The following is a 20,934-nucleotide window of genomic DNA, read 5'->3' as shown; positions in this document are numbered from 1 at the left end:
GAAATAATATTGGCAGTGTAAACGCAAGGTGTACCGTTCTGAACCGTACCGTACTGAACCGAACCATACCGTACCACTCAGTGGAAACGAGGCATGAGAGTGCTGGGGATTGCAAGGAGAGCCCGTCTGAGAACTGGTCGCGGATGCAGCATACAGCCAGGTGTAGCTGCAAAAGCTGGATATCCGTTTCAAGGGGAGAGACATCTTGTGAGTGAGTTATCGGTGGGGGGGGGGGGGGGCACGAATGGAGACACCAGGACACACTGCAGGCTGGTGCACAACCCCCTGGTTGTAACATCATCAATGATGCCACCATAAGGACCAGCAAAGGATAGTTGGAACACCAGACTAATTAACAGGACACTGCACATTATCTATGGACTGTTCTCTGAGCACAGATCACTTTGCATCAATTTATGGCTTATGTGTGATTACATACAGTAGGTTGTTTATATTTCAGTGTAATTGGAAGTTCACTTCACTGTAATAATTTTTGCACATAGGTTTTGCATATGTTGCACAATAATTTATATCTATTTTGTATTGTGGTGTTTGGAGAATGATATTCATACGGGTATATTAGTATTATATTGCACATTGAGCAGCGTCAAAAACCCATTTTTATATACAGGTCCTATGACAGGCACTACCTTGGTAGCAGTCTAATTGGGGCAGCAGCTCTAAGCACATCTAGCACACCACCTCATTCTGTTGTTTATCCATAGCGCGGACCACACATACACATTCATTGATATCGGGGTTATGGCAGATAGCTTTAGCCATAATCCAAGAAGCCGCAGCTCGGCCCCTCCCCTTTCTCCCTTCATTGTCTCACTGACATTGGTTCACAGCAGTAGGAGCCAGTGGCGCTGCACTTCTGTCTCAGCCAATTAGGAGGAGAGTTCTGGACAGCTGAGTCTCTCCTGCAACATCACTAGATTGAGATGGAGCTCAGGTACAAATTAGGAGAGCTGCTACACACAAAAGGTTTTTGATCTTAAAGTTGAGTTCCACCCATGTTTTAAACTTTATAGTTGGCATTCCTCAATTAAAAACAGCATTGGCGACTTTTTTTTCCCCTTGATCCGCTTACCTTGTTGCTAGGGTAAGCAATTTTCTTCCTCCTTCCGCACTGCGGCGAAGGTACGTCACTTCCTGTGGCGCATGGGCTCCTGGGAGATGTGTGTCATCATTCCCAGGAGTCCGTGGGTATCGCCGCCTGTTAACATCGCGTTATTTCAAAACAGCAAATGACACGATGCTAGGCTGTGCTAAGCACAATTTTTTTGATTACTTTGGGTTGCCATAACAACGGGGCGGTACCTTCCTACGACGCCGCCGTTGCGATGGCAACCAGAGACTCAATCGTGCGTACCATAGGGCGGTGCATCTCACACGAGTTTAGACTGGTGTAGTAGCCAAGATGGCAAATGTTGGACCCAACTGGAGCAAGCATTTATACTGTAGACATTCTGCTCAGTGGAATCCCCTGCTTTAAAGCAGAACTTCTCGCCACCGTTAAATCTCACCCGCTGGTGGGATACACAGCCAGACTCCTTGTAGTCGAACGAGAAGATATCATTTTGGGACAATCACCGTTGTGTAGGTCACCGGTCATAGCACACCCTCAATTCCTTCCGGGGATCACTGATCGCCAGTTCTGACCCCTGCTACAGCATACTCAATTTAGCCTTAACGCATTCCTCACTTCTATGGGCTATAAATCCCTGTCGGAACTTCAGCTAATGGCAGACCTTCCTTTACCATTTTGGAAAGCATTCCAATTAAAGTAGAACTATAGGCAAATTTTCTTTTCTCTTTCGTTCACTCCCTGCTGGGATCTGCGGCCCTGGCATTTTTTACTTTATAAATTGAATTTTTTTCTCTTTCTTTTCTGTACTACAATCAATCTGTTCCTGTGTGAACTACAATCAACAGCTGGACTGGGCGATGCACTGGATATCATAGATCCTTATGGCCTTCCCAGCCTGACCTGCGAGCTCAACCCAACTATTAGCTCCGTACTAGGTTGGCCACGACATAGCCCCACTAGACGGGGGCTGGCAGGCGAGTGAAACACCTCGCAAGGTCGCATAGCCTTGGTCACGACAACGGTTACGACCAGAGTTGCAGCGTACCTCTGGCCACAGCACCCCCATTCCAAGATGGCACGTTGGACTGCTGGGAGTGGTGCCCGCCTAATGTCAAGGTGTGGTGGATAGTGTCGCCCCTCTTTTCTCTGAGAATTGCTGGGGTGAATGCGGGCCCTTTCTGGGGATAGTAGCCCCCCCCCCCGTTTGCTTCTTCCCCTTGTGGTTTCCCCCCTCTCCCTAGCGGGGCTTCTTCCCTGTTTTGGTCGCCCTCACTTGCCCCCATTCCTCTCCCCTGGTCCCCCTTTGGGGTGCATGGGTGTTTTCTGGGTGGGGCTGTTAGTTAGGGGCTGGGCCTGAGGGCGGTGAAAGTGTGCGCTGGCGGCTCCCTTTAAGGGGTGCCTGCACTTATTGCCCTATGGGGGGGCTCCCCCTTGGTGGACTATTAATTCCCTGGGGTCCTGTGTTCCACGTGGCGCCGCCATTTTGCCGTGGATGCTTGTATTCAGCCTCGGCGGCTATGTTTGTGTAGTCCGGCGGCCATGTTTTTAGGGTTTCCCATTGTAGTCTATGCGGCGGACATTTTCTTAAAGTCCAGTGTGGTTTCGTGCGGCGGGGGCCTCTAGTGACCGTTTCAGCACTTCCTCTTCCTTTCTGATCGCAGCGTGGCAGGCTGTTTGGTGCTCTGGATCCAGCTCTGGGTGCATGGTGGCAAGTCCCTGTGGGTATACAGTCCTTCCTCTGCTATAGACAGCGCCGTGGGTGCGCTGCTCCTTGTGATGCTCCAGCGGTGCGGTGTGCAGGGGGTTTTGTTCCAAAAAAAAGGGGGGGAAACTTTTTTCTTTTGTGCACAGTGTGGCTCCAATTTATCCATCGAGCCTCTGGAACGTGTATCACCATCTGACCCACTCTTTGAAGCTGCGGGATCCTCTGGGTCTCAGTCTGCCCTGGCGGCCATGACGGCGGCCCTGCAGTCACTTGTGTCAAAGGATAATATGGCCCTGCAAAGGAGGCCTAGCAAGAAGCACCCCCCCAACTTCACCTGTATCCTCTGCCTCCTCCAGAGTCTGAGGTGGATTTGGCTGCCGCAGACACGAGTCAGCCCACTGGGTCTGCATCCATGCACTCTGAGTGCTCTAACAGTGAGGATGACTCTTCTTCCTCTGCAGCCGCGCATGAAAAGGAGCTGGTGGAGGCACTGATTTTGTCAGTGTGGGAAACTTTAAAGTTGGAGGACTCAGCTGATGCTGAGTCGACGACGCCAGTGCAGTTTGGCACCCGCAGATCATCCTAGGTGACTAGGGTTTTTCCCTTTCCTGCCTATTTTGATGAGATTGTCACTGGTTATTGGGGATCCCTGAAACACATGGTTGGAATACCTAAGCGTTCCGCTAGGAGATATCCCTTTAAGGATTCTCTCCTGAAGAAACTGCTGGTTCCAACGTCAGTGGACTCTCAGGTTTCCAGGCTAAATAAGGCCACACTTTTGCCAGTGGAGGACTCTCCATCCTGTGGGCAAGAGAATTGGGGCTCTGGTTCGATACATTTTTTCACCGTGGCAGGTTCAATTTTGAGGCTGGTGCTTGCTATCACCTTGGTATCCCAGACCTTAATGGAATGGGTAAGAATTTTACATCAGGATCTGGAAGAAGATCAACATCCTCCTGAGCTGGCAGACCAGTTAATCCAGGGGCTACAGTACATTTGTGATGGGATACAATTGGACAATGCTACGGCTGTGGCAAATGTCAATCATCAAGGGGGCACGAGAAGAGCCCTGGCGGCCCGGGAAGGCATCCTGAGGTGGGCAGAACTATATGGGGGACCCCAGATGTGGACCTGTTGGCCTCCCGTCTCAACAGGAAGGTGCAGAGGGTTGTGTCAAGTTCTCAGGATCCTCTGGCCGACGCCGCAGACGCCCTGGTGGCCCCTTGGGGGTCAGTATTGTCTGATTTATGCTTTTCCTCCAATACAACTTCTGTCGAGACTGCTATGCAGAATCGAGGTAGAAGGGATTTCAGTCATTCTGGTGGCGCCAGACTTGCCTCGCCTGTCTTGGTATGCAAGCCTGGTGAGGCTGGTAGCAGATGTTCTTTGGAAACTTCTTCTCAGGGAAGATCTTCTGTCTCAGGGACCAATCTTCCATCCTGCTTTGCAGCCGCTGGCTTTAACGGCCTGGCTATTGAAAGCCAGGTGCTGAAGGACAGAGGGCTGTCGGAGTCTGTGATTTCTTTGCTGTTGAAAGCTAGGAAATCTACTTCTAGGAAGGTTTATCATCGAGTTTGAAAGGCGTACATTACTTTGTGTGAGTCTCGGGGAGTTTCTCCCCGTCCCTTTTCTGTGTCTCGCCTGTTGGAGTTTCTACAACTAGGTGTAGATCAACGTTTGGCTCTGGGCACCATCAAGGGCCAGATTTCTGCTTTGGCCATTTTTTTTCCAAAGGCTGTTGGCAGCGAAGTCCTTGGTTCACACTTTTGTGCAGAGAGTTCGCCATCTGGCTCCTCTGGTGCAATCCCTGGTACCTACGTGGGATCTCAATTTGGTACGGTACTTCAAAAGCCTTCTTTTGAAAACATTCATGAACTTCCTTTGCTCACGTTGTCGCAGAAGGTAGCCTTTTTGTCGCTATTACTTCTGCGCGTAGGGTGTCAGAGTTGGCTGCGTTGTCCTGTTGGTTGCCTTATCTGGTGGTTCAGGCTAGGTTCACATCTTGGCGTTGCTATTTACAGGCGTTTTTTAGGCGTTTTTATGGGCATTTTTTTTTTCAGGCATTTTACAGGCTTTTTACAAGCGTTTTTACAGGCGTTTTTGTGCAGGCATTTTTAGGTTGACTAGTGACCAATGGAAAAAAATAAAAATGCCTGTAATCTGCCCAAAAAGAAGCTCATGTACTTTTTTGAGCGTTGGGCGTTTTGCTTAAGACGTCAAAACGCTCAGATGTGAACAGGGGCCATTAAAATGAATAGGATTTGTCTTGGGCGTTTTTTGAGCTGATCCTAGAGCAGAAAAACTCCCCAAAAACGCCCCAAAACGCCTACATGTGAACTTAGCCTTACAGGGACAAAGTGGTGTTAAGTCCCTGGGTATGGGGGAGATGGAGCCGCTCAGGTGTGTAAGTCCAACCTGGTGCTGGTAAGACCCGTCATCCGGATGAAGTGCAAAGAAGTAGTAGAACCGCACTCAGGTAGATGAAAGTAAAATAATACTTTTTTATTCTTCAAATCATAGATGAACAGACAGTGCAGGGGAACAGGCGATCCAAAGGTTAACGCGTTTCACGGCACATACAGCCGCTTACTCATAACGTGTTAAGTCCCTGTCAGGCATTCCTTCCTATGGTTGTCTCAGGGTTTCATTTGAATGAAGATATTGTGTTGCCGTCCTTATGTCATAAGCCGAAACACCCTAAAGAAATTGCTCTACATTCCTTGGATGTAGTCCGGGCAATTCAGGGTGTACCTGGTGGAGTTGATTCAGAAATCCAATTCTTTGTTTGTTCTTACGGATGAACCACGTAAGGGGCAGGCCGCATCTGCTGCGACCATTTCCAGATGGATCAGGCAGACGGTGGTGCAGGCCTTTTCTAGTAAGGGTCAGGTTCCTCCTTTCCCTGTCAAGGCACATTCTACAAGGGCGCTCAGTGCCTCCTGGGCCTTTTGTCATCAGGCATCAGTGGTTAAGGTGTGCAAGGCGGCTACCTTTGTCGTCTATACACACATTTACAATGTTTTATAAGGTGGCTGTACTTGCATGATCGGATGCTGCATTCAGCCACAAAGTTTTGCAGGCTGCGGTTGCAGAGGCTCCCGCCTCTTGAGGGGGTATTTTTTCCTCGTGGTGAGCTCCAGTTGTTCCTGGTTGAGCTCCTCTTTTACCTGGTTGGTTATGTTTAGCCCTTGTTGGGAGTTATATATATTGTTGTGTTTTTCCCACCCCTCATGTTGATACTGCTTTGGGACAGCAATGAATAAGCACATGGTGTGAAACGCGTTTGCTGCTATCCTGTTTGTCTTGCACATGTCGATGTTGGACTTTTTGATTTGAAGAAATAAAACTCAAGTTTCTACTTTCCTGAGACTGGAAGTGCCACTTTCTTTCTACATGCATATGGACTTCTTAGGTTGCGGACCTTGGTGAGCACCCAGTCTTGCAGGACTTCTACAGTTTACTTGGGAATCCTACTGGCCCAGCTGTCAGCCCTTTGAGCGGTGATTTGTTCCTTTGCTTCTACTGCTTTGGGACATCCCAACTGTCTAAGAAGACATGGAGCTGTGTCCGTCAGTGAAGGAAAGAGAAAATTGGATTTTTGTCTTACCGTAAAATCCTTTTCTCTGAGGTTCACTGACGGACACAGCACCCCCCCCCCCCCTCTGTTGGGTTGAGTTATGTATTCTTCTGACACTGCTTGTTACAAACTGAAGTCCTATAGCAGGAACTGATTGTATACCCCCTGGGACTGCCTCAGAGGCGTAGCCCAAATTGTTCCTGCCTAGTCCTACTCCTGAAGAGAGAGCAGCATAAGCCCAAGGATCTAAGAAGACATGGAGCTGTGTCCATCAGTGAACCTCAGAGAAAATAATTTTACGGTAAGACAAAAATCCATTTTTTTTTTCATTTTGGATAGAGCAAGGAAGGGTTATTATAACCCCTGTCAGATTTTTTTTTTTTTTGCCATTGGTGTCCCTTTTTCGGAGATTTCTCTTCACTTGCTATTTCATAGCCAAACATAAAGTGATAGGAAATCATTGCAAATTAAGGGGATTCCTTGGGGACCCCCATGTCACTAGATCTAGTGTCCAGATCTAGTGTCCCCATTGGAAGATTTCCCCGCTATTACTTTTCTGGGGACAACCCAAAATTTGGGATTTTCTTTTGCTTTCTCTTTCAATGATAATGGTAAACAGGACAAATAGAGAGGGTGAATCTGCTAAACGGGGGCACAGACAGCAATAAAAACTGACAAGCATTCTAATCCCTCTCCACTCTATCCAAAACTAAAAAAAGAGTTTTGCCTTTAGTTATACTTTAAGACATTTTTTGCAAAGCTGGGGAAAATGGACATATTCACTTCCTCCTTTAACTGAGTTATCTGCTTCATTTAACTCCCATGTCATCCAAACGTTAAAAAAGGTTACTTACGATTCAGTTACTTAATGCTGCCAAGGCCTGCATCCCGCTTTTCCGGAAGCAACCTATTTCTCCCCCGCTAAGTGCTTGGTTACACAAAATTGAGGAGATTTACAGAATGGAAGATATCCTTGCCTCTGAAAATAACAGAGAGGAGAAGTTTTGCAAAACATGGTTCTACTGCACCGGCTATACCATTTCCTTTAGTTATATCACAGACTTCGCCACCTGAACCTGGCCAGTTTATAGCCCCCGCTCTTGGAGCCTGGATGGATATGTACCTTCTGGGAGGGGGGGGTTACCTCCCATGTCCTTGGAAGTTTTAGCCCTGAGGGCCACTGTATGATGCAACTGGAGTTGGGTCTCTGATTGCAGACCCCCCCCTTTTTTTTTTATTTTTCCTGAACCGTACTCTGGAGTCCGGGAGTTATAACTTTATATAAGTGAAAGGCGATTCCTGATGGTGGATGAGGGAACCCTGGTTTTTCTGTGGTAGGGAACCCTCTTGCAGTAAGTGGATCTAATCTGGTCCCTTTCTCTGAACTCTTCAACTATGTTCCGGTGTAACCACGGTTTTTGTTTTGCTTTTTCTTTTAATACCATTTCGAGATGGGGTTTCCCTGCAGACGGGCTGATGTGCCCTGTTAACGATAAACAAACACAAGGGCGCACCGGCCTAGTGCATTATCCTTTAAGCAGGTTTATTAAACTATGAATTAAAAATACTCACAAACGAGTTTTTGATAAAAAAGCACATCAGTCAAAGTATAAAACCCTCAGCATCGAGATCGGGATTGGATCGTCCCCAAAGCTGTACAGGCTTGCGCGTTTCGAGGCAGCGCCTCAGAGGCTCTGAAGAAGAGGCGCTTCCTCGAAACGCGTAAGCCTGTACAGCTTTGGGGGATGATCCAATCCCGATCTCGATGCTGAGGGTTTTATACTTTGTCTGATGTGCTTTTTTATCAAAAACTCGTTTGTGAGTATTTTTAATTCATAGTTTAATAAACCTACTTAAAGGATAATGCACTAGGCCGGTGCGCCCTTGTGTTTGTTTATCGTTTGTAGTGTTCCCCAGACCACCCTGGTCTAGTGAGGGGCTGCAAGGCTGAAGCATTATAAGGTTGCCATGTCGTTTGTTCTCATTTACAAGTCTATAGCCGAGCTGGATAGAGGATTGCACCACTCCGAAGCGACAGTTTATCTACTTGCTTGATTTGCCCTGTTGGTGTACCTATACTGTATTTTGTATTCTGCCAAAAACTGAAAATAATGAGGTAAAAAAATGATTGGGCAACTGCAGGCTGTATAGCCGCTTGGATCACTTTTATGATAAAACCGATTGCAGGCATTCAAAAAATGACACCAAGATCATGGCTGCAGCTGCAGATGGATAAAGAATTCCTCTCTGTTGTGCCATTGTATCCTGACAGCGGGAACTCCTCCACTGTCAGAATACACTGATCAGCCACTGATTGATAACATTTTTCAACAGTCTCGTTTGACAGAAGTTGATCTTCATATTTTCTACTGTTGAGCACAAACAGCCATAGATGGATCATCATTTTGCTGGTCCCTGCTGAACTGGCTAAATTTGGATCTGTCTATGGCAGGGTTAAAGTGTTATTAAACCCATAACAGAAAAATCTGTCTGTATATGCAGTAAAGCATGCTTGTTATACTCACTGTGGAACCTAAGGGGGTAATCCTCCGCATTGTGTAAAAAGGCTGTTTGATCCTCTCTTCTCTGATCCTCCCCTTCTTCCACTGTCCTATCCATCTCCTGATAGAACAGAGCCTTGGGAGCACTCTGGACATGCTCAGTTTGGTGTGTATTGTTAGAGTTTTTTTTTTTCTTGGGAGGGCTCATGTGATCAGCACAGGGCCAATCAGCACTTTCCAGACAGAGGGTCGGGGGTCATTCATCCTCATAGGAAAGTCAGTAGAGAATTAAAACTCCTCCTACAAGCTTTAACCAGACACTTATTGAAATCACAAGACTTCTATATACCGCTGATGAGAAAAGGTATTTAGCAGTTTATATTTACTAAAATAGTTGCATTTCCATGTTCTGTGTATTGTGGGAGATCAGATATAGTGAATGCAAGGTCCCGGGTTAAGTAATACTGTAAAGGACCAATAAGTTGGTTTGGAAAGTTGGAGGGGTGGGACCAGAGTAGACTTCAAATGGTTGTAAAGGTAAAAGATTTTTTTACCTTAAAGCGGAGTTCCTGGCAGAAAATCATGCCTTTACATTTTATGGCATCCGCTTCCTTATCCTTCCATGAGCCAGAATTGGATATTCCCGGGGTTTTTTTTTTTTTTTACTTACCTTTTTACAGAGGATAATATACTCACCTTTACATCCAATTCCTCGGCCGCGGCCCGCGCCGTCACTTCCTGTCCCGCAATGCGTCCTGGGAGCTCTTACTCGTCGCTCCCAGGATGCAATAGGCAGTGACATAGGCGGCCGGCCGCTCCTCTCATCGCGTTATTTCCACAATAATTAACAGGAAATTCCATTAACAGGAAATAACGCGATGATAGGCATCCCTATAATATGCTGATCTCATAGTACTGGGCATGCGCGAGATTTCGCGCTGGATTCACCAGCCTCCGCCCACTACAACCAGGAAGCAGGGCACACATTTCCCCACAGCGGACTCGGCGAACCAGCACAAAGATGGCGGCGCTCTGCAGAAATTTAAAAAAGTAAGATTTTATGCTTGCAAAAATATTATTCCACTGTATAAAACAGGATTAGCGGATATATAGAGGATGGAGGGTCACTGTTTGGGGGACATAAAAAAAAAAGATTCTGTTGCCGGAACTCCACTTTAATGTTTTTTCTGCATTAAGGTAAAAAAAAAAAAACCTTTCCATGTTCAACTAACCCCCCAATCCCCCTTCCCCCCAAATACTTTTCTGATTTTCTGAGCCCAATCTCATTCCAGCACAGTGTCATCAGCAGCAGCCCTGCTCTACTCTCCCCTCCTCTCACAGGAGGCTTGGCAGCAGAAGGATCCATTAGCTTCTGCTGCTGTCAATCAAATTCTGTGAGCAAGGGGCAAGGCTGAACTGCACTGTGTGTGTCAATAGATGCACACAGTGCAGCTCAGGATCGAGCCTGCATGCAAGCGCCTTGCTATGGAGGGCACTCAGAGAAGAGGAGAAGCCAAGAGCGCTGGTGGGGGACCCCAGAAGAGGAGGATTGGAGCTGCTCTATTCAAAACACAGCGCAGGTAAGTATGACATGTTTTTTTTTTTTTTTTTCTTTAAATGAAACCTGTACAATCACTTTCAGCTGCCCATATCTTCCAATTCTCTTCTTTGACACATCCCTATTACTGAAAATAACCTCTCTATAATTATATTTCTGTGAGTTTCTGGGGGGTTGTGATAGGTTTACTTTATACATTGTTGAGCAGTTATACTGTATGTGCATTCCTGTTGTTTGAGTTTTCCCCTCCACATGCCTGATTACAGAATTCTTCATAATGTTTTTTTTTTTTAATTTTAATTTTAATTTATTTATTTTAATCCAGGTATCTGAATGGCGTTACATGACGTATTTGTTCTGGGAAGTCAGCAGCACGCGGTGTAGCCCTTTGTATGTTGAACATATTGGTAAGGTTTACAGACAGTGACATGTTTGCAGAGGTTAAAGTACAGATTGAAGAATAGGAAATGTCGTTGATACTAGATATCAGGAAATGTCTGGAAAGTTTCTGCTTAGATTATACTCTGTGTCTGACCCTTGTTCAGCTCTTGTCTGTTTTCATGTTTTCCTCCACCCTGTCTTTTTAAAGTTGACCTCCAGCCTTATCTTTAGACTTGCACAGTTGTCCAGGCTCCTCTTCTGTATTGAAGCTGCTTACTCTGACTTTAGTGCCCGCTGTGAGCTTCTCACAGTGTGCATTAGAAGCAGTGGCGACTCTAGGAACAAAATATAGGGGGGGGGGGGGCACATAACATATCCCAGTAAAAACTGGGGGGTTCACCATTAAATCATACAACTGAAAAAAACTAAATAGGTATATATATATATCTAAGGTTACAAAATACAGGAGTAATGCAGTATGCAATGATACCTTTTTATTGTACTAACCTAACACCTAAAAGACAAGCTTTCAAGAGTTTTCCTTAAGACCTGAGAAAGAGGAAAACTCTTAAAAGCTTTTCTTTATAGTTTAAAGCAATTTCAGCAAACAGTTTACGCAGTAATAACCCCTAGTTTGGTGCCAGTTTATGCAGTAATAGCCCCTAGTATTGGTGCCAGTTTTTGCAGTAATAGCCCCTAGTATAGGTGCCAGTTTACACAGTTATAGCCCCTAGTATTGGTGTCAGTTTACGCAGTAATAATCTCAGTATTGGTGCCAGTTTATGTAGGAATAGCCCCCTACTATTGGTGCCAGTTTATGCAATAATAACTCCTAGTATTGGTGCCAGTTTTTGCAGTACTAGCTCCTAGTATTGGTGCCAGTTCATGCAGTTATAGCCCCTAGTATTGGTTCCAGTTTACGCAGTACTAGCCCCTAGTATTGGTGCCAGTTTACACAGTAGTAACCCCTAGTATTGGTGCCAGTTTCCGCAGTAATAGCCCCTAGTATTGGTGCCAGTTTACGCAGTAATAACCCCTAGTAATGGTGCCATTTTATGCAGTAATCGCTCCTAGTATTGGTCCTAGTTTATGCAGTAATAGCCCCTAGTATTGGTGTCAGTTTATGCAGTAATAGCCCCTAGTATTGGTGCCAGTTTACGCATTAATAACCCCTAGTATTGGTGCCAGTTTTCACAGTAATAACCCCTAGTATTGGTGCCAGGTTACGCAGTAATAAACACTAGTATTGGAGCCAGTGTATGCAGTAATAAAGCCTAGTATTGGTGCTTCTTCTCTTGGCCACACACCATGGCAAAACTAAGGGAGAAGGCTGTTACAGCACACCTCTCCATCCAGGGGTGCTCTCCTTTTGAGGAGCGAGGGCCACTTTAGTGACTTGGTAATCTGCCACAATGAGCGGAGCGGGCAGATGACAGATTCGTGTCCACTCTGCATATGTAGAGCAGACACAGCCCCCTCTACTCGATGAGTCCTCTGATCAGATCCACCCAGATAGAAGGGGACGGCTCCCCTTCTGTTTATTTAAGTGAATCGAATTGCAGCTAGGCGGGTGTAAACAGACACAAATTCGTTTACATCTGCCACTCTATAGAGGTGACTGGAGGGTCTGATTGGGTCCACTTGAAAAACAGACAGGACTTGGTCGGACCAATCGTGTGAAAGGGACCTAAGGGTACTTTCACCACGATGCACTGCAGTTTACCTGCACCTCAACTGACCTCAATCTTCACTTCTTCCTCAGGATTACTGCAGGTATCGCTGGCTGCTGCTGTCCCCCAGCGGGGTATGGCTGGTTGCTGCTGCAGGTTGTCCTCCAAGGCTGGTACAGCTGGTAGGTATTGCTGGCTGGTTCCCGACCCACCATCCCCCAGCATCAGTGTGACAGGAGCCGGTGCTGGAGGAAGCATGAGGCTGCAGTAGAGAGCAGAGCTGCTGCTTCCTGTATCGCTCCTGTGACTTTCACAGGCAGAGTACATTTGATATCACTCCACCAGTGACAGGAGCCGGCGCTATACAGGAAACATTGGCTCTGCCTCCTCTAGTGCTGGCTCCATTCTTCACAGTGATGCTTGGGAAAGCGGGTCGGGAACCTGAAATGTGGGCTTACCCGCTATCTCGGAGCAAGAGGTGGCCGGGATCCTGTTGGGGGGGGCACATGGGGGGCATGGTATAATGTAGATGACGCCACTGATTAGAAGCTGCAGAAAGTCAGATAGAGCCCACATCATTTTCTGGCTGGAGAACATCCAGCATCACCTATCCTTTTCCTCCTCAACCCGACTAACCCTGGCTCACTCCTTTCATTCATTGGGTTTCACTTCTTTCAATCATGGAGGGTTAGCAAGCATCACATATGCATGTTACCTAAGGTGGTCTGCATGCAAATACTGTCATTCTAGGAATGCCTACTCCCTCAGACTAATATCCACCCATCAAGGCGTTTTGAAATATGTGGACTACAATTAAAACCTATAAAGAGCGCATTTTTTAATTAGAACTACCAGTGCTCACAGCTCAGGTGCTGAAATTCCCATTACATACTCTACATCAGTGTTTCCCAACATTTTTACGCTTGAGGAACCCTTGGCAAAAAGTTTTAGATCTCAGGGAATCCCTGAAATATTGTTCAGATCTGCAGCTCATGGAGCATTGGTATGATCACAGAGCTGTTAATATAACAGTTCCAGATCTTCTTGACCCTTGGGTTTATGCTGCCCCCTACAGGAGTCGGACACTAGGTGGAAAAAAGTTTGAATATGCCTATAGGGCAGTCCAAGGGGGTATACTCCCACTTCCTGCTATAGGTCTTCAGTTTTGTAACAAGCAGTGTCAGAAGAACATAAAACCCAACTCAATAGAGGGGCAGGTGCTGTGTCTCTCAACGAACATCAGAGAAAAGGATTTTACAGTAAGACAAAAATCCAGACTTCTCTTTCAATCATTGACGGACACAGTTCCATATCTTCTTGACCCTTGGGACGTCCCAAAGCAGTGTCAACAAGAGGGGTGGGAAAAACACAGCAAGAAACACATTTCCCAAAGGCTAAACATAGCCAACCAGGAAAACGACATGACAACGCAGCCAACTCCGACACCCTGAAGTAATAGCCATCAAGAAAGCTACCTTCTGTGACAGAGTAAGCAGAAAAACCTCACAAATATTTTCAAAAGGCGGTTTCTGAAGAACCGACAGACAGCACCAGATTGAGGTCCCACAGTTAACGGAGATCTCATTGGGGGAGCCAGGTGGTGGCCCCCTTCAACAAAGGTGTGAATCAAGGAATATGTGGCCAAGGGCTCTGAAAGAAAATCGCCAGGGCCAAAATCTGACCTTTTATGCTACCCAATGCCAAACGCTGATCTACACCTCTTTGGAGAAACTCCAAAACACGAGACACCGAAAAGGAAGGGGGAAAATCCCCCCCGAGACTCACACCAAGCAATGTACGCCCTCCAAACTCGATGATAAATCTTACTAGAAGTAGATTTTCAAGCTTTTAACAGCATAGGCACATTATGTGAGAGCAGGGCACATTACATTGGATCAGGGCACATTACATGGGATTAGGGCACATTATATGGGATTAGGGCTCATTACATGAGACCAGGGCACATAACCTGAGAGCAGGGCTCTTTACAAGAGGGGGGAAGCAGGGCACATTGTGGGACACATTACATGGGACAGACCGCAGGGCACATTAGGGGGGGGGGAACATAACTGGGCACACTACATGGGACAGACTGCAGGGTACATTGAGAGAGACACCGCTGGGCACACTACTGTACCGGCTTCCTTTTTATCCAAAGGCAGCTGTTCTCAGTCCTCTAGTGGCGCACTGTTCCCCTGCCCCTCCTCCCCTCCTGTCCATCCCAGATGATGTCACATACAAGCACCTGGGATGGACAGGGGGGGAGGAGGGGCTGGCAGGGGAACAACATGCGACAGCAAATACTATCCCAGCCGCTTCCCTGCCTATCTCTGCATGTGTCGCCAGAGGTAATGCTAGCTGCCTGCGACTGACAGGTAGATCGCCGCGGCTCAGAAACAATGCTCTATATACTCAATACATTAAAGCGGAGTTCCGGACGATTTTGGGCCATCCGCTTCCTATTTGTCACCTGAAAAAGAAATGGGAAGTTACGATTTTTTTTTTTTTACTTACCTTGTAATTGCAGAAAAAAAATACTCCCCTTTCTTCCACTTCCTCCCTCGGCCGCGCGGCCCGCGCCGTCACTTCCGCTTTGCAATGATTCCTGGGAGCTGAACGTCATTGCTCCCAGGAATCAATGCGCCTGCACCGGCCCCGACGTCAGTTCCGGTTCAGGCGCGTCATACCTTGCTAAACAGCTTCTGGGCATGCCCAGAAGCTGTGCAGGGATGACACTGCGGCCCCGGAAGTGACGGCGGGGCTGGCGCAGTGCATCGTGGGACCGAAGAGGACGCAGAAGAGGATCGCGCTGGCTTCAAGCTGCCCACACCTGAGATGGCAGCGCTGGAGAAGGAATTTTAAAAGTGAGTATTTCTTCTAAAAGGTAAGTGCGAACCGGGACAGATCAGAGGCTATCCATTGTGGAATGTACTAGCCCTGACTGTCCTGGGGGTATGTAAATTGAAATTTTTTTTTTTGTGGCCGGAACTCCGCTTTAATAGTCACGTCAGCTAGCATTTTTGATTGTATTTGAACAATTCCAAGATATTTGCAGAATATTGTCAAATCATTTTATGGACAACGTTTGCATCTTCAGGATCAAGATTGTCAGAAACTCCCATAAGTTTTTAATCAGTAGTCTTTGCATATGTAAACATTGTACTGTAAAACCAATGTAATCTCTGTATCCTTGGAGATAAACAAATTGCCTTTCCTATAGTCTGTGTATACACTCAGGGTAACATAGTTAACAGCAGGGCAGATCAGCAAAGCATCACCCACCTACAGGGAAAGAAATGTAAAATCTGTGTGACAGTGTGAAGCCCTGCCACTGTGAAAAAGTATGTCGAAATAACACAGAATTGGCACGTATGCATAGTGCGGGCTCCTGAGTATCTGTACTGAGTGGAGAAAACTTGATAGTTGGTTGTCTTCATGTTTTGTAATCCCAGGTCAGGGTCTGGAGCGCGAAGGTTATAAAGTGTCTTGGGTTGGAAGCCTTCAATCCTGTGTCCGGGTCTTACTGGAGACCTGCAAGTTGTGTGAGTGTGCATAATTGTTATAAGCAAGGCCTGGCCATAGCTCAGGGCCCTGTCAGACAAGACCTGTGTGCTCCAGCCAGGAGACAGGTATACTCCGATTAGGAAGAGGTGAACCACTCGAGAAACTGCACTCCATGTTGGAGAGCGTCCTTGCCCACAGGACTGGGAAAGTTGGGACAGCTGCGCGAGTCTGGGAGACTGAGAAAGCCGAGGCGATATGGTATTTGATCACCACTGGGTTTGTTATTTTTTGTGATATACATGAAAAAGGAATTTTGAAAACAAAACAACTATATTTTTTACTTTCTGCTATAAAACATATCCAATACATTTTTTTAAAAAAAAATCACATTTCTACATAAATTTTGTCTAAAATATATTCTGCTACATGTTTTTAATGATAGAAAATCCCAATAAGTGTATATTGATTGGTTTGCGTGAAAGTTATAGTGCCTACAAACTATAGTAATATATACTGGAATTTATTTTATTTTTTTATACTACAAATGGCAGCGATCAGCGACTTATAATGGGGCTGCGATAGTGTGGCGGACAATCTGACACTAACCTACCTTGGGGAGAACTGACTAACTGCCACTGAAATCACCAGTGTCACTAATACAGTGATCAGTCCTAAAAATATACAAAAAAGTCTGACAAAGCAGACCTGGAAAGCGGACTTTACGGCACATCATAAGATAGACAATAAGCCAATAATAAAAATAAATACTTTATTAGATTTGTAAAAAACAAACATGACTAAAACCGAGGGAATCGCCCTCAATCTGAACTTTTAGTACATTCCAAAGTAGGGTGGAGCCATATAAATCATAGTAAAATACATATAGTGATACAAGAATACTCGACTGAAGAGATGTCTGATTAAAAGTCAACGCGTTTCGCTGCAAGCTTCATCAGGACCACAGACAAGTAAAGATATTCTTAATGCGGAAAAAACACAACACATAATTAGTGAAGTTCAGACATCAAAATATTAACAGGGTTCCAAAATGTAACATGCATACAACAACTTATACATAATGGCATAGTGGACCAACCTCTTCAAATGGCACAGGATTAAATTTGGCCCTTGGCAGGCACAGGGGGTAAACCAAGACCTCGTACAGACGTACACCACTATAGGATACTAGATCATAAGATTATGTTTGTAAGATGAGTGAGCACAAACAAGCTAGTCTGCGCTATATTCAAACAGAACATTAATTATTATCAAAACTGTTATGGATAACGTTTTGCTTTAACCACATATCTTACTCTTATGGATTCACTATAATGCATGTACCACTGAGCTAATATTCCCCTTTATTTAACCTGACAGAGGTTGTAACCCTTCAACACTCCAAAACAAATAAAAAAGTGGCTTTTGATGCACTGTGTGGGTAAAAGTAAAGGACTATAAGTGCACACAAGGAAATGTCTGATTGGACAAGGTGGCAATTGTGATGGTCAAAGCCCTTCCCAGCTCCACCTACTCCAATAGTTCTTGTATTCACAAAAAAAAAAATACAAGGCATTCTATGAATTTCAGCAGTGCCAAACTGGTGACCCCTTGTAGTCAGTGTGCAGAGGGAAAGCCACTCGGCACAGAACCCAGAAGATTGCAGCTATCACTGTTGTAGCTCGAAACTACAATGATCAACAGTGGCCCAGAGTTATGAGATATGCATCATAGGCCCCTGATGATTGTATATGTGACGAAACGCATTGGGCGGAGGCACGTACACATACCATCACGCATGTGCAGCCGCACGTCCGCCATCTTTGTGTTTGCAAAGCCTGATCTGCTGGCGCTCGTCACGCTGGACATATGCTTTTTGTTACCTGCAGATATGCGAGTGCATCTTTATTGTCTAATAAAGTAGTATCAGTTTTAGCAATATCACACTATTGGAGTGATTTTATTCCATATTTGGCTTGGTAACGCTCTGGAACGGGTGCGCAAGCCTGTTTTGCTGCTGCCTGGGAGCTGGAGCGGTTTTGGTCGCCACTCTGAGAGGGACCCTCCTGCCTGTGAGATGCTGAATTGACTATTAAAAAGGAATGCATGTTGACCACTCTTTTTAGGGCGTCAAACTCTTTCCTGTAAGTAGAGCATGAGAGTGAAAGGTGTCACCGGGCTTTCTTTGAGACTCTATTTTCTCCATCACAGCTGTCGGATCACTGAAATTGATGCTTTTTGGCTTTTCTGGACTTTTTTTGGTCACTTATTTTGCTTTTTTCACTTTAAGGACTATTGATGTACAATTGCATGTACTATTTGAACACTAGAGCACTGCACTATTGTCTTATTATGAAATATGCATACCTACATGAAGGTATGCAGTTCAGCTTTAATTACATGTAATTTAAAGTAAAAAGATATGTAGACTTGGCCAGTAGCAAAGATAGTATGTGCTATACCAAGATAGTAGGATGGCTTTTTCCTTGCCACACAGCTCAGCATGAAAATCAGATTAGTAAACATGCTGAAACAAAAAGACTCACACACTGGACCTCCTTGTTTTACTCAAGGGGAAAAAATGCTGTTTAAAAAAAGGCATTCTTTCAGTATAAAGCCGCCATTCTGTGTTGACATGGATTGGCTTAATGTATGCAATGCAATAAAAATTCTTTTTTTTTTTGTTTATTAATTTCCAAATAATAAAATATAGAATGTGGAAAAACAGAAAAAGCATACACAGAAAATATTATTACCATTCCTCGAACCCCCCTTTGCCACCTGCCCCTCCCCCTCCATCCCCTTTTTCAATTTTCCCTTCTCTCTCATAAATCCGATTCTTCTGCTTCGCCTCTCCTCCCCCCCTTCCTACCCTCCCACCGTTTTGGTATATCTCTTAGTTTTCTTAAATTCTATTCAGCTGTCCCACATGCTTATAAATTCTTCCATCCCCTCTTCCCCGCTGTATCAAATATATTCCATATTGTATATATTTTCCACTTTTTTAATCCATTCTCTTATTGTAGGAGATTCTATTTCTTCCCAATGTCGTGGATTGCAAGGGGTCTTTGGGGATCTCTATATTTGTAATCTCCTTTATTTTTCCCAACACCTCCCTCCAGTACTTTTTTATTTTGGGACATTCCCACCATATATGGGTCATAGTTCCCACCTCTTTACATCCTCGCCAACAGTATGGTGATTTCCCTGTCTGATACTTGTGTGCTTAATCTGGTGTTATATACCATCTAGACAGAAACTTATAATTCATTTCCAATCTGTTACTGTCAACTGCTGAACTGTGTACCATTTTCAAAATGTTTCCAATTAGTTGATTACTCCCCCCTGCTCCCAATTCTTTTTCCCATTTTTCCATGTATGGCGGTACTTCTGGTCCCGCTCCTACCAACAATATCTTATAGATCGTAGATATACCTTTTCTTATATTTGTCGATATACATAGCCTTTCTAAAGGCAATAAACCCTCTTTAGATCTTATTGGTTGAAGTAGTGTTGAGACAAAGTGCTTCCGTTGGGAGTACCGCCATTCATCGATCTTCCAATTATCTTTCTTGTGCCTTAAAGCAGAGTTCCACCCAAAAATGGAACTTCCGCTATTTTGCTTCCTCCCCCCCCTCTGGTGCCACATTTGGCACCTTTCATGGGGGAGGGGGGAACAAGTACCCGTTTTTGACAGGTACCCCTTCCCCTCTTCTGGGACACCGCGCCACGGCCGTCAGTCCCGGAGGTTCAGCCCCCTCCTCCTTCCCCCACCGCCGAGGCAATAGCAGCGAGCTTCGCCCATGCGCAGTAGGGACCCGGCCATAAAGCCGCAAGGCTTCACTGCCGGGTTCCCTTAACGGCAATGGCGGCGGCAGCACCCAACATCGCTGGACTCCAGGACAGGTAAGTGTCCAAATATTAAAAGTCAGCAGCTACAGTATGTGTAGCTGCTGACTTTTCATTTTTGGAGGGGAAGGCGGAACTCTGCTTTAATTATTGTAGTGTGCATAATTCCCCTATCTCTATTATATCCTTCAAGTGGTCATGTTCATCTTTCATCCATTCCCCGAATAACTTCCCATTCCATGGTGGAAAATAATTAGTTCCCCTCAGTGGAATCAAAGGGGAGTTATACCTCCTTTTTGCTTGTTTATGAATTAGATCCCAAATTCTCAGAGCTTGTTTTGTTATTACGTGTACATTCGTGTCTAATATTCTATAGTGTGGTGGTATCCAAATAATTATACCTATTGGTGCATTACCTAAAGTGTTCTCTATTTTCACCCATCTTTTTTCACTTTTCTTATTAACCCATTCTATCAATCTTGATAATCCTACCGCCTAATAGTATTTTTTTAAATGTTGTACTGAGAGCCCTCCTTGCCTTTTTTCTTTACTTAATACCGAATATTGTATTCTTGGTTTCTTGTCTGCCAAATGAACTTTGATATTATTGTTTTTAGTGTTTTAAAATATGTCTGTGGTATGGGAATTGGCAACATTTGGAACTTATACATACATTTCGGTAATACTACCATCTTTATAATATTTATTCGTCCTATCCATGATATAGGTCTTGTTAATCTTTAAATTTCCATTATTATTTCATTTAATAGCGGGATGTAATTTATTTGGTAGATTATCCCTAGCGATGTTGTTAGTTTTATTCCTAGGTATTTTAATTCTAATTTCTTCCAAGTGAATGGGATTTCTTGTTTGTTCATATTTATATTCAGGATCTCTGATCTTGAGGGATTCATTTTTAGGTTGGAGAGTTCTCCATAGTATTTCAGGGTTTTCATTAGATTTGGTAGTGTTATCCTAGGGTTGGAGATGTAGAACAATAGGTCATCCGCATATGCGGCTACCTTATGTTCCTCATCCCCAGTCCTTATCACTCCTATGTCTGAGTTATTTCGAATAGTTGCCAGGAGACGTTCCAGCG

General features: G+C 45.0%; 1 protein-coding gene across 1 annotated transcript in view; it reads left to right on the top strand.

The window, feature by feature from the left end:
- The window catches only part of TXNDC16 (thioredoxin domain containing 16), a 180,643-nt gene that overhangs the window by 5,515 nt on the left and 154,194 nt on the right, over positions 1 to 20,934 (top strand). The window contains exon 2 of the mRNA XM_082242654.1: positions 10,760 to 10,841. The gene's annotated coding sequence lies outside the window, so the exon portion shown is untranslated. The remainder of the gene's footprint in view (positions 1 to 10,759; positions 10,842 to 20,934) is intronic.

Source organism: Pelophylax lessonae (assembly GCF_965119305.1).
Source record: "Pelophylax lessonae genome assembly, chromosome: 13".
In the NCBI taxonomy this organism is placed as follows: Eukaryota; Metazoa; Chordata; class Amphibia; order Anura; family Ranidae; genus Pelophylax; species Pelophylax lessonae.
This window is presented reverse-complemented; position numbering and strand designations above follow the sequence as displayed.